This window comes from Alligator mississippiensis, chromosome 1 (assembly GCF_030867095.1).
Source record: "Alligator mississippiensis isolate rAllMis1 chromosome 1, rAllMis1, whole genome shotgun sequence".
In the NCBI taxonomy this organism is placed as follows: Eukaryota; Metazoa; Chordata; order Crocodylia; family Alligatoridae; genus Alligator; species Alligator mississippiensis.
Window position 1 is genome coordinate 483,965,337 of NC_081824.1, and position 17,721 is coordinate 483,983,057.

General features: G+C 53.5%; 1 long non-coding RNA gene across 2 annotated transcripts in view; it reads left to right on the forward strand.

Moving 5' to 3' along the window:
• The window catches only part of LOC132249261 (uncharacterized), a 34,523-nt gene extending 20,182 nt beyond the window's left edge, over positions 1 to 14,341 (forward strand). Inside the window, exons 3-4 of one of the 2 annotated variants that reach the window (XR_009460670.1) lie at positions 7,838 to 8,525; positions 9,308 to 14,341. This is a non-coding gene — a long non-coding RNA (uncharacterized LOC132249261). The remainder of the gene's footprint in view (positions 1 to 7,837; positions 8,526 to 9,307) is intronic. The other variant, XR_009460672.1, reaches the window with a different exon arrangement.
• Positions 14,342 to 17,721: the final 3,380 nt, after the last annotated feature.

Consider the following 17,721-nt stretch of genomic DNA (forward strand, 5'->3'; position numbering starts at 1 on the left):
ATGGGGGGAATACCGCCACTGCTGGCCTGCTGAGCAACCCTTGCAAAGCCAGCAGGTCAAGGCACTTAAGTGAGTCCACCCCTGCCCCAGCCCTAGAGCGAGCTGTGGGCAAGGCAAGGGCCCCAAAAGAGGGACACTTGCCCACCTGTACACAAATGCCAGGAGCTTGGGAAATAAACAGGAGGAACTTGTCCTCCTGCTTAACACAAACAACTATGATGTCATAGGGATAACGGAGACCTGCTGGGACGGCAGCCATGACTGGACCACACGTATAGATGGATATACCCTGTACAGGAGGGATCGAGTGGACAAAAGGGGTGGGGTTGTAGCTCTCTCTGTCAAGGAGAGTTACGTGACGTTGCAAGCCAACATTGGCACCCAAGGTGGACAACTGGAGACCCTCTGGGTTAAAATCCATGGGGAACATGGCACAGGGGACACAATGGTGGGAGTCTAATATAAACCTCCAACCCAGGATCAAGAGATTGACCAGGAGTTTGCCAGGGAATTGGCTGAGGCCACATGCTTCCAGTGCATGGTTGTCGTGGGAGACTTCAACTACCCAGACATCTCGTGGAAAGAGCGCACGGCCAAATCCGGGTGGTCACAAAGCTTTCTATCATGCGTGGATGAGCTCTATCTGATGCAAGACGTCTACAGACCAATGAGAGGTAACGTGCTGCTCGATTTGGTTCTGGCAACGGGGGACAACTTAATCAGTGACCTAATGATTGAAGGGAAGCTGGGCGAGAGTGACCATGAACTGATCACCTTCACCATCTGCCATAAAGCCGGCAAGTCATTCAGCAATACAGAAGACCTTGACTTCAGGAAAGCTGACTTTGACAAGCTCAGGAGGTTTGTCAGGGAGGCCCTGAAGGGCCACAACCCAAAGGGGAGGAGAGTTAAGGATGGGTGGTTGCTCTTCAAAGGAGTGATCTTGGATGCACAAGCAAAGTCTATCCCAACTCGGAGGAAAGGCAACAAAAGGGCACAGCATTCCCCTTGGCTCTCCAGGGAACTAGCAGACCCTCTGCATCTAAAAAGACAGACCTACAAAGGATGGCGTACTGGATCCACCTCCAAGGAGGAATAGTCTGCTCTGGTCCTGACCTGCAGGGAGTGAACCAGGAAAGCCAAGGCTGCGACGGAACTCAAACTACATACAAGTATCAAGGACAATAAAAAGTCCTGTTTTTAAGATATGTGGGGAGCTGGAGGAAAAGCAAGGGCAACATTGGACCCCTGCTGAACCAGATGGGACAACTGACAACCAGCACCCCGGAAAAAGCCAACTGGCCAAAAGGATCTTTCACCAGTCCCATGGGACACCCCTGCCCGTTACGGGACAGGGAGGCATGGATGAGGGAGATTTCCTACCCCCTATCAATGCTGACCTTGTGAAGGAACACCTTGAGAGGCTCGACACCTTCAAGTCAGCCTGCCCTGACAGTTTACACACCAGGGTACTCAAAGAGCTGGCTAACATCATAGCTCAGCCCCTGGCATGGGTCTTCAAGAACTCCTGACACTCTGGTGAAGTGCCCAATGATTGGAAGAAGACCAATGTGGTGCCTATCTTCAAGAAAGGGAGGAAAGTGGATCTGGCAAACCATAGGCCCATCAGCCTGACCTCTATCTTGGGGAAGGTCTTAGAAAAGATGATCAAAGAGGCCATCCTTAACAGACTGGCCGACGGCAACATCCTGAGGGATCACCAGCATGGGTTTGTTGCGAATAGGTCTTGCTTGACCAATCTCATTTCCTTCTATGACCAGGTGACCTATCACCAGGACAAAGGAGAAGAGATTGATGTTGTATATCCTGTCTTTAAAAAAGCCTTCGTTCTGGTATCCCATGATCATCTCTTAGTAAAACTGGCTAAGTGTGTCCTCGGCCACACCATAATCTGCTGGCTGGGGAATTGGCTGCGTGGTCGGACCCAGGGGGTGGTGGTTGATGGAAGACAATTGTTGTGGTGCCCTGTGACCAGTGGGGTCCCCCAAGGCTCTGTCCTGGGGCCTATACTATTTAACATCTTCATTAATGATGTGGACATTGGCATCAGAAGTGGATTGGCCAAGTTTGCCAATGATGCCAATTGAGGTAAAGTGTCCACACCTGAGGACAGGGGGGCATTCCAGGCTGACCTTGACAGGCTCAGGAATGGGTGGACGAGAGCCTGATGGTGTATAACACCAAAAAAATGCAAGGTTCTCCACCTTGGGAGGAAAAACCTGCAGCATCCTTATAGGCTCGGCAGTGCTATGCCTGCTAGCACCACACACAAAAGGGACTTGGGGTTGGGGGGGGAATAATGATTGACCACAAGATGAACGTGAGCCTGCAATAGATGTTAGGGTCGGAAGGGACCTCAATAGATCATCGAGTCCGACCCCCTGCATAGGCAGGGAAGAGTGCTGGGTCTAGATGACCCCAGCTAGATGCGTATCTAACCTCCTCTTGAAGACCCCCAGGGTAGGGGAGAGCACCACCTCCCTTGGGAGCCCTTTCCAGACCTTGGCCACTCGAACTGTGAAGAAGTTCTTCCTAATGTCCAATCTAAATCTGCTCTCTGCTAGCTTGTGGCCATTATTTCTTGTAAGCCCCGGGGGCGCCTTGGTGAATAAGAACTCACCAATTCCCTTCTGCGCCCCCGTGATGAACTTATGAGGATCAGGACTGAGAGAGTGGTTTTCTTGTGAGAAATGTGCCCCCACCGGTAACTGGGTATTTCTGTCTTTGATGGATTTCCGGTGTGCATTCATTCTGGTGCGCAGTTGTTGCTTGGTCTCTCCTATGTATTTTCTGTCAGGGCATTTGGTGCATTGGATGAGATATATTACATTTCTGGAGGTGCAGCTGTAAGATCCTGGGATGCTGATGGCTCTGTTGTGAGGTGTATTGATAGCGGAGGTGGTGGAGATGTGTTGGCAGGTTTTGCATTTCTTGTCGTGGCACGGTCTGGCTCCTTTTGGTGTGTTCTGGGCCTGAGGAAGTTTGCTTCTGGTGATGAGGTTAGCGAGGTTCGGTGCTTGTTTGAAGGCTAGGATGGGTGGCTGGGGTTGGGGGCCTGCCACCCTGAGCCCTGGTTGGCCAGTTCGCAAGCCAGGGAGGGACTGCTGGAGAGGATAAAGCAGCAGCTGACCTGGCCTGGCAGGGATGCTGACAGTGACCCTGGGGAATGATGCAGGAGGCCGAAGAAGAGCCGGGGTGAACTGACCCAGCAGAAGGAGCAGAGAGACCCCTCTGAAGAGCCTTGAAAGCCTGAAGGAGCAGAACCTGCAAGCAGCAGTGGGACCCTCATCAGCACGGTGTGCGGCCGGCAGGAGAGGCTGGCTCTGCTCCATACGGGGAGGAGAGTCCCTACACCTCCCACAGCGCTTGTGCACCTGCTCTGATCCCTTCAATTGGAGAGGGGTAGCTCTTGGAGTACCGCCCGGGTTACACTATTATTCTTGTTTTGTCAATAAAGCATAAAACTCTGCCTGGACTTTAGGAAGCCCACCATAAAACTCTGGGAGTCTGGAATTTAGGAAGGCCTTCCACACTGTCTCTCACCCCGTCATCATTAAAAAATTAGGCGTCTGTGGTGTCAACGGCTACACAGTCAGGTGGGTCACAAATTGTCTGGAGAGCCTCACCCAGAGAGTGGTGGTGGACGGGTCTTTTTCGACCTGGAGGGATGTGGGCAGTGGGGTTCCCCAGGGCTCTGTCCTCAGGCCCGCACTGTTCAACATCTTCATCAGTGATTTGGACGACAGGGTAAAAACCACCTTGTTCAAGTTCACAGATGACACTAAGATGGGGGAGAAGTGGGCATGCTGGAGTAGAGGAACAGGCTACAGCTATATCTGGACAGGTTACAGGGGTGGGAGGATGAGAACAGGATGGGTTTCAACACTGACAAGTGGAGGGTGCTGCACCTGGGGAGGAAGACCCAGCAGCACACCTACAGGCTGGGGAAACTCCCTTCTTGTCAGTGCACAGGCAGAAAAGGATCTTGGAGTCATTGATTCGAAAATGAACATGGGCCGACAGTGTGGGGTTGCAGTCAGGAAGGCCAACCACACCTTCTCGTGCATCCACAGATGCATCACGAACAGGTCCAGGGAGGTGATCCTCCCCCTCTATGCGACACTGGTCAGGCCGCAGGTGGAGTACTGCGTCCAGTTCTGGGAACCGCGCTTAAGGAGAGATGTGGACAGCATGGAGAGGGTCCAGAGGAGGTCACCCACATGGTCAGGGGGCAGCAGGGCAGGCCATAGAGAGCACTGATGTGGCTTCTCCCCTGGATGGATGCAATGGTGCCAGGCCAGGTGGGAGGATTGGGTGAAGCTCATCCCACACTCAGAGCACGTATGTAGCTTCTCTCCTGTGTGGATATGCTCCTGCTGGGCTGGTGGCAGGCATGAGTGAAACTCTTCCCACACAGAGAGCAACGATGTGGCTTCTCCCCTGTGTGGATGTGCTGGTGCTGGGCCAGGGTGGAAAGTCAATGTCTGGTGCAGGGAATGAGCCCATGGAGCTTTCCTCTGCTAATGAATCCCAGGCAGCCTCCACATCACAGACAGCTGCCCTGGGGAAAGGCCTTGGCACGAACCTGCACACGGACTCTGGGCTGAGCCTCAGGCTCCGTGACACTCGGGGCCCCAGAGAGGAAATGGCACAGGGGAGATTCTGGTGTAAGCAGTGGGGGATTCACTTCCCCCCACAACATGAAATCTCCTGAATCCCACCCACCCCACCAACCCACTTCATGCAGTCTGAGCCCAAAGTTACACACGTCTGGTGCTCCAGGTCAACTGGACAAGGAGACACCAGGGACAGCCCCAGCCTCTCTCTTGTCCAACAAGAATGGCTTCAGGGGCAAAAATCCCAAAAGTGAGAGACTGTGCCCATGATGGGCAAAGATAACTAGGGCAGAAGAGCCTAAAAATTAGTCCTAGGTAAGGCCCAAAAACAACAGCCTCCTGGGACTAGTTAGTGTGGTGGAGCTACTTGTGGCAGGGCAGTCTCTACAAAATGCCACGTTGCCACCCCTGAGAACGGCAAATGCAGAGCACCTGAAAACCTTGGCTCTCACTGCCTTGTGAGTTACTTTTGGCTGGGAAAAGGATTGGGGGAGCCTGACCCAACAGAAAACCCCTGGTGAAAGCCAAAGAGCTGAGATGCATGGCAGGGTACACCTTGCAGCAGCTGTCACTTGAAGTAGAAAAGATTGCTAAAAAAGCAGCCTCTCAAGCTGCAAAGAGAGGAATCTGTGAAGGAGCTCCAGCAGGGCCACGGCCAGGGCCAGGGCCAGGGCCAAGCCAGCCACAGTATCAAAAGTGATCCCATGACAGGAACTAACTTAAAGGGGGTTAAGCCCTTCCCTTTTCTGCCTTTGTGTTTTCCACGATGTGGACCAGCAGTGAATCCTCAAGAAGTTCCCTTGGTACAAAGAAGATTCGAACTTCACTGCGTTCTGCATAGTCATTGTCTTGCTTGCGCGGCTGTGTTTGTATACCGTTATTGCTGTAAGTGGCTGTGGTGTTAATTATGCTACACAAGGAAATGTAAGCACAAGTTCTGGATGGGTTCTGGAATATCTGCAAAGTGGCTACAGAAAATGGTACACCCCTGGAGCATGGCCTCATGGGCCTCAAACATATCAGTCACGCCAAAGATCGAGAAGGGCGGATTGACCTTTTGTTTGGATTCTCATCCTTTTGTTGGTTTCCTTTTGACCCTTATCTATGATGGCACAAGCAATACATTTGAAACAAGAATGAAAGTTTTGCCCACTGTATAAAAGGAGCAGAATTCCCGAGAACATGTCTGCTCCAAAAAAGCTCTGATCACGGGATGTTTCTCTGCCATCTTAAATATCAAAGAAAACCATCATTTGAGTACTGGAAGAGCTTAGAAAACTCACTTATAATTATCACTGGTGAAAAACTGTTCAGCTGGTAAGGAACTTGAGGATTAGACAATTTGGCATGAGAAATTTATTGAAGCAGTGGACAAACAAAGGAAGAGGGTGTTGTGTGCATGCTCTTACTCTGGGGAGTTGCGGTGCGGTCGTGCAATTTCTACGTGAACAGTGGAAAAGCCAGAAACAAACATCTCCCACGCCCAGCGGAGGACACGAGGCCGGCACCACCAAACACCTCTGCTTTAACGTCTAAAGGTCCCCCTTTGCCAATTTGTAGACGGCCACCAGATCCCCCTTCAGCCTTCTCTTGCGGACGCTGAACAGGTTCAGGCCCCGTAGCCTCTCCTCGTAGGGCCTGCCCTGCTGCCCCCGATCATGCGGGTGGCCTCCTCTGGACTCTCTCCATGATGTCCTCACCCCTCCTGAAGTGCAACGCCCAGAACTGGACGCAGTACTCCAGCTGCGGCCTGACCAGTGTCGCATAGAGGGGGAAGATCACCTCCTTGGACCTGCTTGAGATGCATCTGTGGATGCACGACAAGGTGCGATTAGCCTTCTTGACCACGTCCCTACATTGGTAGCCCGTGTTCATTTGGGCATCAATAATGACTCCAAGATCATTTTCTGCCTCTGCACTGACGAGAAGGGAGTTCCCCAGCCTGTAGGTATGCTGCTGGTTCCTCCTCCCTATGTGCAGTACCTTGCACTTGTCTGTGCTGAATCCCATCCCGTTCTCATCCCCCCACCCCTGTAACCTGTGTAGATCTAGTTGCAGCCTGTCCCTCTACTCCAGCATGCCCACTTCTCCCCACATCTTAGCGTCATCCGCAAATTTGAACAACGTTCTTTTCACCCCCCGTCCAAGTCGGTGATGAAGATGTTGAACGGTGTGGGTCCAACGACCGAGCCCTGGGGGACCCCACTGCCCACATCCCTCCAGGGCCATAACGACCCATCCATCTCCACTCTGTGTGCAGCCCTCCAGCCACCTAGTGACCCATCTGACTGTGTAGGCATCAACGCCACACTCACCTCATTTCTTAATGAGAATGGGTTGAGAGACTGTTAAAACCAGGGAGAAGACAACACCACTTCAGAGCACACCTGTCCCACGTGTGCTCACCTTCGGGCCCTGGAGGTGGCCGATACACTGCCACAGCCTCAAACACCTCCTGGAACTGCAGGCACAAGCGTTACAGCATCAGTGTTTCCTGCCCTGCTGCCTCAGCCCCCACGGCCCTGTCTGCACTCACTCTGCACTACAGCCCTTTGCACGCTTAGCCAGGACAGCCAGGGGTGCGCTACTCAGCTGACACATGACATGCAGGGATCCTGGTTTTCTGTTTAAAAATTGCAAATTCTCTCATTAAAAAAAAACAATTGCTCCCAACTCATAGCCCGCCCACCACAGCGGTGGTCTGTGACCATGGAGCCAGTGATCAGGGACTGCCAACAGGAGCCATTTCCAAGCAGTTTGCAGGCAGGAGTGCAAGCCCCCTGCAAGGGCGCACCCGTGTTTGCGCCAGCGTTGGCACAAGGTGGGCAAGCAGAAGCCAGGTCTGATTCTTTGGCAAGGGAGAAGGGAAGACACGTCACTCTACAATAATGGTAAGGACGTGGCGGGCTGCCAGGGACCCGGCCCCAGGGATGCTGCCTGCCTGGGGCTCCTCTGAGTCCTCCAACCACACAGAGCCCGCATGCAGGTTAAGCCACCCTCCCCCTATCTGTGGGGGCTGCCTGGCAGGGCCTCTGTGGGCTGTGGGGGGAGTGGGGAGCGGGAGTTCCCTCGCCTGTCCCACGTGTGCCCACCTTCGGGCCCTGGAGGGGCAGGTGAGGGAGCTCCAGGCGGAGCTCACTGGGCTGAGGGGAATCAGAGCTGCCGAGGACAAAATTGACAGGTATTTCCGTTCTCTGCAGGGTCAAGTACCTAGTGGAGAGGCACCCCGGGAGGGACCCGATGCAGCAGTATCACGGACCGTTACCACCAGGGCCGGGGCTACTTGTGCTCCCGCAGTGTTGACCCCCGCAGTACACCTGGGGAACAGGTACAAGGCCCTGGCAGCATGGGAGGAGGAAGCAGGGGAGGATGACTCCAGAGCAGCCGATGTGGCCCCATGCACGGCACAGAGTGAGCGATGCTGGAACACCCACAGGAAGAGACGCCGGGTCCTCGTCTGGGCAACTCCCTCCTGAGCGGTACGGAGGGACCCACCTGTCACCCGGATCCCATGGCACATGTGATTTGCTGCTTGCCTGGATTCAGGACATCACGGCCATGATCGCAGACCTCATCCGGCCCTCTGATCACTACCCCTTGGTCCTCATCCATGTGGGCATGCATGACGCGGCCGGGAGTTGTCCGGACCACGTCATGAAAAACTACAAGGCTCTGGGGGACAAGCTTAGGGAGACAGGAGCACACGTGGTTTTGTCATCTGTTCTTCTGGAGACCAGACATGGACGGTGCCATGAGGCCTGCGTCGGAGAGGTCAATCAGTGACTTTAGAGCTGGAGTTACCGGGCAGCTTTGCATTCCTCGACCATGGCCCACCCTTCTGCGCAGCAAACATGCTAGGGTGGGTCAGGCTAAATCTCTCCCTGAAAGGTAAGCATGCATTTCTCTTCCAGGTTGGCTGATGTTCTATGGCGAGCTTTCAACCTAGGTTCATCAGGGGATGGGGATGCAGGAGTACAGGAGGACACTTTGACGTCAAGGCGGTGGAACACCCTTCTCCACACAGCAGTTGAAAGGGATCTTGGGAGTCAGTACAGACTCCAAGATGAACATCGGGCGACAGTGTGGGGAAGCGGTCAGTAAGGCTAACTGGACCTTGTTGTGCATCCACAGATGCATCTCAAGCAGGTCCAGGGAGGTCATTCCTCCCCTCTATGCAGCGCTGGTCAGGCCACAGTTGGAGTACTGCGTCCAGTTCTGGGCACCGCACTTCAAGGAGGGATGTGGCTAACCTTGAGAGGGTCCAGAGAAGGGCCACTCGCATGGTGAAGGGGGAGCAAGGCAGACCCTACTAAGACAGACTAAATGGCCTGAATCTGTTCAGCCTGCTCAGGAGAAGACTGAGAGGAGATCTGGTGGCCCTCTATAAACTCACCAGTGGGGACCAGTGGAAAATAGGTGAGGCTCTGCTGCCCTGGGCTCCACCTGGGATAACAAGGAACAACAGCCACAAATTGATTGAGAGTAGGTTCAGGCTTGATATCAGGAGGTCATGAGGAGAAGACACTTGAAAAACAAGGAGAACATGACAACACTTCAGAGCTCACATGGCTGCAGGGAGAGGCAAGAACCAGAGCTTTACCCAGGGAAATGAGGGCTTGGTAGTTCCTCAGCATCTGCTCCCGGTAAAGCCCCTTTTCCTCCTCTTCCAGCAGCTCCCACTCCTCCCGTGTGAAATACGCTGCCACGTCCTCGAACACCTCCTGGAGGTGGAGGTACAAGCGTTACAGCATCAGTGTCTCCTGCCCCCGTGGCCTTGTCTGCACTCACTCTACTACAAGTATTTGCACCTTAGCCACGGATGCAGCTGTGGACATAGGCGCTCGTGTGTCGGCCTCAGCCCAGCTCAACACGCTCCATTTCCTCGGCCCTTGGAGGCAGCCCAGGCAGCACATTTAGAGGCAGGGAGCCCAGCTCCAGGGACTCTGACCCGGCCTTCCCGTGCCAGCACCCCTGGCTCTCTGCACCTGGGAGTGCGCGCCTGCTAATGCAGCCTGGGGGGTTTGCAACTGTCACGAGAGACATCTCACTCTTCAGGTCTCTCTGCTCCCCAAACTCTTGACAGCACCCCTGGCTCCTCCTGGGCTCTGCCCCAGCTGCACTCCCACCCCCAACACCAGCTGGTGCCCTGCTCACCTCCATGCTCTCCCCCTGCTTCGCCGGCCTGCCCTGCCCCTCCTGCAGCTGGCCCGGCCCAGGCGCCAGGGAGCCACTGTGTCCCCGTGTCCCTGGTGAGGATCTCTGCAGCTCCAGGTTTACAGGCCCTTCCTCTGGAGGCTGCTGATCCGCTCTGCTCAGGGTCCCGGCACCAGCGGGTGGAAGAGAGTGCACAGGTGAGCCCTGGGGTGGGGGCAGGGGAAAGCCCTGCTCGTCCCCTGGACTGGCCTGGGGTGAAGGGAGCTGGAGGCTGCAGTGCGTGGAAGAGGGGGGAGAAGGGAGACAAATCGTTGTACCGGCAAGAGGCTGCACATGAGCCCCTTGAACTGCACCAGTGCTGATGATGATCACGGCACCATGACCTCGCTCCCTGGCAAAGGATCTGGAGGGATGCTGGTGTTGGGTCATGTCCACATGTTGGGGTGGGGAATCCAGGGTCAGTCTACTCCAGGACATGTGAAATGCTCCCAGGGGCACCGGGAGAACAAGAGTCGCCGACCTGCTGGAGCACAGACCCATCAAACTGTTCTGGCAGAGAGATTTCTGCACTGGGGGACGGGGCCTCCTGCCACTGGAAACGGGAGACCCACCGCTCCTCACCTCACCTGGGGAAGGGCCTGGTCTGGGGCACCCACCTGGGGACCCTCCACATGCTGACAGCTTCCAGGTCTCCCCTGTCCCGGGGAGCTGCAGCAGGACGGAGGCCTGGGTGGACTGCACCTGGCCCAGCCAGAGGCCACTGGGGACTCATTTCCACATCACCTGCACCAGCCTCTTATTGACTGATATTATTACAACACTGATTGTTAGAACAGCAGTTACATCACTGGTTGTGACCATGGCAGCATGGCAAGAGCCAGTCACCTAAAGCATCTTTCTGAGAGCAGCGGTGCAGGGAGTGAGAAAGATCCTGGGCCTCGGACCACCCTCAGTGACCAGAGCCCTGTCCCACCCCAGCCACACAGGTACTAACCTTGCGGCCCTGTCCCGGGCAGGGGCAGGCTTTGGAGCCGCTCACCCCAACCACAGGACAGGCGCTCAGGCTCCTAACTGAAAGCCAGGACTTCATCCCGCTCCTCACTTGCCCCTGGCTCCTTGGACTCATTCAAGAGCCACCGGATACTGCCCGCTCTGCTCCGCTCGCTGTCCCCCCATGCAGCACTTGTTTGGAGCCTGCGACCCCACTCCCACCCTGTTTTCTACCTAGCTGTCCCCCAAACTCAACTGACCTAAACCCAGCACACAACACTAATAATGGCGGGTGGCGTGGGGAGGTAACTGCTACTCTTTGGGTGTCGAGCCCATGTTAAGCTTGTACATCAAACAGGCGGGTAAGGACCTGGCTCCGGGTTGGGCGGGGCTCCTCTTCGGGGACATGAGGCAGCTTGACCTCGGGCCCTGGGGTTTCCCGCTCTCCTGCCTCCTCCAGAGGCCTGTCCTTACGACGAGTCTTCGGCTGCTGCCCCCAGGAATCACCAGGCTCCGGCAGGGCCCGCGGGGGCTGCATCTGGTCTATTGACCCCTCCTCGCCCTTCACACGCACGGTGACCTGGGGAGGCGGGCGGGGCACACGCAGGATGGCGGCGGCCGCGGGGAACGGCCCGACGGACACCTGCCCGCGTCTCCTCAGGCGGGGGCGGGGCCTGGGTCATAGATTCATAGATGTTAGGGTCGGAAGGGACCTCAATAGATCATCGAGTCCGACCCCCTGCATGGGCAGGAAAGATAGCTGGGTCTAGGTGGTCCCAGCTAGATGGATATCCAACCTCCTCTTGAAGACCCCCAGGTGCTTCCCCAAAATCCAAATACTGTCACCCTGACACTCTTCCCTCCCTCCCTCCCTTCCTTGCATTCTCTCTTGACATCCCTGCTAGCAAAGCTCCTGGACTGAACATGGTACCTTACGGTTGGTGTCTGTGTCCCCTGCAGAGCTGTGCCGCGGGAACCCTCAGGCCTTTCCAGGGCAGATCTCTCTGTGACTTCCCAGACCCTTCTCTTTCAGAGGATTCACTGTTACGCAGAGCTTGTTGCTAACCCTGAGGAGCAGGAGTTGGTCCCAATCAGGGCTTCACTCCCCGGTCCCACTCAGGGCTTCACTCCCCTGTCCCGCTGTGCAGCCAGGACTCTGCCATGTTGAATGAACCTGGGCAGGAGGCAGTAGAGTCCCTTACGTGAGTGCAGTGCGGTAGGAGGGGTGAAGGCGGTGCAGCTGGTGGCAGGTCTACCTCCCCTCTGGAAGTATAAAAATATTCTAGGTCATGGAGGAAAAGTCTGCTATGCCTGAACCCTGTAACCAAATGCTACAGTCGTGGAAAATTACAGTTTAGAAAAAAGTTCCTGCCACTCATATGCAAATTCACATTATTATTGGCCAGTTTAAATTATTCCTCTGTGGCAGCTAGCGATTGGCTTGCTAGCCATATAAAAGTTAAGAGCAGTTTCCGCCCAAGTTGGAGAACTCCACATACATCTCGTGGAGAGCTCTGAGCACGCTGTGGAGCCTAGCAAACTCCGCGTGTGTCTTAGAGAAGAACTTAGGGGCCTGATCAACCTCTAATCGCTCCCCGTCACTTTCCCAAGGGGGCCTAGCGCACCCCCACCCGAGACGTAAACCGACAACACAAACTCCCAAACCGAATACCTCTGCAGACGGACCAAACGAACTCTGTAATTTCTGCCCGACCCAAGTTTTGTTTACAACCGTAATCCAAGCAAGCTTCTGGCCTGCACTGTACGAGCAGTGTAAGTAAACAATCTTTTGTTCAATCAAACGCGTCAGTACCCGATTCCACTCCAAGCATCACAAGTACCTGCCTGCCGACTAGGGCTCCTAAGGCCCCGAACCCCGCGCCACGGCTCTCGGCGGCGACACCTCCCTGGCAGTGCCTGAGCTGTTCCAGTGTGCGGAAGGCAGGGGAGCACGTTCACACAGGTAGGTGGGCTGCACGCTGGGGCTCCTACTGAGATAGTTGCCTGAGGCTGCCCCTAACTGTTAGAGAGTAGGTTCAGATGAGACATCAGGAGGCGTTACTTCACAGTTAGGGCAGCTAGGATCTGGAACCAACTTCCAAGGGAAGTGGTGCTGGCTTCTACCTTGGGGTGTTTCAGAGAGGGCTTGATGATTACCTAGCTGGGGTCATTTGCACCTGGTTTTCTTTCCTGCACAGGGTAGGGGTTTGGACTAGAAGATCTTTAAGGTCCCTTCTGACCCTACATCTATGAATCTATGAAAAAAGCAATTTCATGAGTTTCAACATGGAGAAGTGCAAGGTCCTGCACCTAGGACAGAGCAATCCCACACACCAGGACACGCTGGGGGTGGCGGGCTGGGCAGCAGCTCTGCAGAAAAGGATCTGGGGGGACAGGGGACAAGAAGCTGAACAGGAGCCAGCAGTGAGCCCTTGTTGCACAAAAGGGTAATGGCATCCCAGTCTGCATTGCTAGGTGTGTTGCTCTTTGGTCGGGTAGTGATTCTTCCCCTCTATTCAGCACTGGGGAGGCCACAGCTGGAGTACTGCATTCAGTGTCAGGCCACCCAAAAGAGAAAGGATGTGAACAGATTAGAGAGAGTGCAACGGAGGGCAACGGCAATAGTGAGGAAGTTGGGGAACTTGACTCATGAGAAGAGGCTGACGGAATTGGGTTTAGTTCATTTGGAAAATTCCAGTTTGGGAGGGGATTTAATAACAGCTTTCAGCTCCCTGAAGGGTGCTTCCAAAGAGCATGGACTGTTCTGAGTGGTGGCAAGTGACAGAGCAAAGAGAAATGCTCTCAAGTTGCATCAAGGGAAGTTCGGGTTAGTATTAGGAAAATTTGTCTCAGGAGGAGGGTGGCGAGGCACTGGAACAGGCGCCCCAGAGAGGTGGTGGAGTCTCCATCCTTGCAGGTTTTGAAGACCCGGGTAGACGAAACCTGGGCTGGGATGATGTAGTTTGGGCTGGTCCTGCTTTGAGCACGGGGTCGGACTAGATGTGACCTCCTGAGGTCGCTTCAACCCTCTTTGTCTGTGATTCCATGGCTCATCTTCTATGAGCGCACCATCCGAGTTGTGTTGGCACCGTTGTGGCAGCTACAGCTCTGTGCACCATGGCCATGTAAGGAGTGACCTAGAAAGCACTACCCGAAGACGAAGCAGAAGAGAATGTTATGTGACGAATGCCCACCTGCAATGATAAGGAGGAGACAGTCCTAGATAAAGGGGGCTTGAAAACAAAAGCAGAAGCAGGGTACTGGGTTAAAGGGCTCATTAAAATACTAAAAATCACACCCCTAGGTGGGGAAGAAGTGTGCTAATGAAACACACATGTATGTAAATGAGATACATGGCTAAAACACAGGTATAGAGACATGCTCAGTAAAGAACTTCTTGTGTCACTCACTTATAACCAATCAGCAAACAAGCATGCTTATGAAAGCTCAAAAACTCCTGTATAAAAGATGCTTAGAAATAGTGATCTGGTGTGCTTGTGCGAGCGGAATAATTTCATGTAACCTTTTATTGCTAGCAATAAACCTTCTTTGTACTTTCACCCCTGGTATCTTTATTGGCCTTTGCATACCGGGCACGATCCCAGACTTGAGCTGGGGCACAACAGTTTTGGCGACCCAGATGGGACTGCCTTAGATAAGGCTTTGCCCGGACTACCTTTCGACCAAAGAGCGACTCCTCCGAAGCAAATGTCAGGCGCACCCTGGGATCTCTTTTCCCGGTGAGACTTTTGCTTCAGGGGGAGCTGGATCCCAGGTAAGTCAGACGGTCAGAACCGGGAAGGCAGCCCTGAGATGGGTACCATTAACAGTAAGGTTAGGGAATGTACCCCCCTCTCGTGTATTGGGGCATTGGGCAGAGTTTGGTGGGGATCCTATGACTAAGAAGAAAGCTAAATTCTTCTGTGAAACTGCATGGCCATGCTATAAGCTAGATGATCAAGAGCATTGGCCTCCGGAGGGAAGTGTTAATTCTAATACCATCTTACAATTGATTTTGTTCTGCCGGCAGAATGGTAAATGGGAGGAATTGATGTACGCGCAAGCGTTTATGTCTCTCTGTAGGGATAGAAAGGTTTTGGAGGAATGTGGATTGGGGGAGGGGGTTGGGATCTGTGAGATGGCAGTGGCTCGACCAACTGCAAATCCTGTCCTGGAATGTCCGGAGCCGGAGGCTCCACTCCCTTTGCCACTTCCACCTTATCCTCCTCCTCTCCCCCCTCTTTCTCCTCATTCGTCTGATTCCTCATTGGCATCCGCTCTTCCTGTTTCCTCCCCCCCCAAGGCGGAGGTTGAGAACACTCCCCGACCCAGGGATCTGGAACAGCACCGACCATGGCCGTCGGGTGCCTGGCAATCTCCACAACCCCTGACTTCTCCTGATATAACCCCGGGAGGTGGATGGAGAGTACAGTTAGGAGCAGACTATGGGGTTAAGGAAAAGCATCACAGGGAATCTGATCCTGGCCGTGGGAAGGGGAATGGGGTATTTCCCCTAAGAGAACAAGTGGTACCCGGGCCCCTTGAAGATGATGGTGAGCCAAGCTACCGTTGAACCTTTGTGCACGTTTCTTTCACTACCTCAGATTTGTATAACTGGCGGAACAATACCCCCAGCTTGAGAGAGGATCCTGAAAAGGTACGAAACCTGTTTGAAATTATTTTCAAAACCCATAACCCAACCTGGGCAGATGTTCAGTCTCTTTTAGATGTCCTGTTGAGACCAGAGGAAAGGAGGATGGTAGTAAACAAAGCCCGTGAGTATGTGGAAAAGGAAATTACCACAGGGCGCCTGCAAGGAAATAGGGACAATCATGTCCCCACCCAGGAGCCAGATTGGAGCCCAGACCAAGATATGACCTCCATCCGCGCCTATCGAGAATATATCCTCCGAGGATTGAGAGGTGCTGTGAAAAAACCTCAGAATCTCAGTAAGGTGTATGAGGTTTGACAGGAGACGTATGAGACCCCGAGTGCCTTCTTGGAAAGAATCTACACTACTTTCAGACAATACACCCGCGAGGACCCGGAGGATGCATCGAACGCTCTCATGGTAAATATGATCTTCAGAGGTCAGAGTGTGCCGGACATTCGGAAGAAATTGCAGAAGACGGATGGAGCAGCAGTTATGCCTGTTTCCCAACTAGTAGACATTGCTTACCAAGTATTTACTAACCAAGAAAGTGTTCAGGAAAAGAAACAGGACAAGAAAGAGGAGAGAAAGATGAAAATGCAGGCAGCCCTAGTGGCAGCTGCAATCACGGGAAAACCCAGAAATGAGGGATCCTGGAGACAGCGTCAGAGGCGGGGTCCATTAGAGAAAGATCAGTGTGCCTATTGCAAACAAAAGGGACACTGGAAGCGGGAATGCCCCTATCGGAAAGTAGGTGAAGGTGAAAAGAGAGGAGAGCAGTGGACTGTTTGCTCTTGGAGGGGATTCAGACTGAAGGGGACCGGAGGCCCGGAGGGAAAGATAACCCAGATCCCGGTGTCCCCTAACGAGCCGCTGGTTAAAATGCAACTAGGGGACAGAGATGAACTGGTAGAATTTCTCGTCGATACAGGTGCTGCCCATTCCGTCTTAACTCAAAAACTGAAACCTTTAAGTAAAAAGACTGTGCCGGTGGTAGGGGTCACAGGGAAGACAGTAACACGGCCCTTCCTACAGCCAATGACCTGTAATCTTGGGCAGGCCGAAGTCACCCATCAATTCTTGTATATGCCAGACTGCCCCGTTCCCCTTTTAGGGAGAGACCTCCTCTCTAAACTGCAAGCTACGTTGTCATTTCAGGATGGGCAAATGTTCCTGACGGTGCCTCCTGAAAAGGGGTGGCATTTGCAGGCTTGCCTTCTCGGCCTTCTCCGAGAGGAAAGTACACCGGATATTCCTCAAACCCTGCTCGATGCTGTTGTTCCATGGGTATGGGCAGGTCGCCGACCCGGGAAGGCTAAAAATGCTGACCCTGTAAAGATTCAACTTTTGCCAGGGGCCCAGCCTCCATGCATGATACAATATCCAATGCGGATGGAAGCCAGGAAAGGACTGAAGCCGTTAGTTGAGTGGTTCCTGGAGTATGGCCTTCTCCGTGAATGCACATCAGCTTTTAACACACCCATCTTGCCCGTGAAGAAGCCTAAGAGTGACGAATATTGTTTTGTTCAAGACCTGAGAGCTGTAAATAAAGTGGTCGTGAGTATACACCCAGTTGTCCCCAACCCATACACCCTGCTGTCTGCCTTGAACCCAGCTCATAACTGGTTCACGGTTATTGATTTAAAAGATGCTTTCTTCTGTATACCGGTAGAGAGGCAATCTCAGGAAATATTTGCATTTGAATGGGAAGACCCAGATACTAGCATTAAGACTCAGTTCTGCTGGACTGTCTTACCCCAAGGGTTTAAAAACAGCCCAACCCTATTCGGCACTGCGTTAAGCAAGGATTTACGTAGGCTAAAACTGCCACTGTTCTGTGCCCTTCTGCAATATGTGGATGACTTGCTTTTAACAGCCACCACTGAAGCAAGCTGCCTGGAAAGAACAATCTGCCTCCTTAATTTTCTGGGACGAGAAGGATACCGAGTGTCCAGAAGTAAGATACAACCGATGTCCCAGAAGGTAACGTATTTGGGATTTGAACTACAGCCTGGTCAGAGAGCCCTGTTGCCTGAAAGAAAAGAAGCTATATGCCGGCTAACACCCCCAAAAACAAAGAAGCAACTACGGGGCTTCTTAGGTACAGTAGGTTTTTGCAGGATTTGGATTCCAAATTTTGGGGTTATTGCAAAACCTCTGTATGGAGCTACACAAGGTGATGAAAAGGTGCTCGAATGGACTGAAGAGTGTGAGCAAGCATTCTGCCAGTTAAAGCAGGCTCTTATTGAAGCACCCGCCTTAGGACTACCGGACACGAGTAAGCCTTTT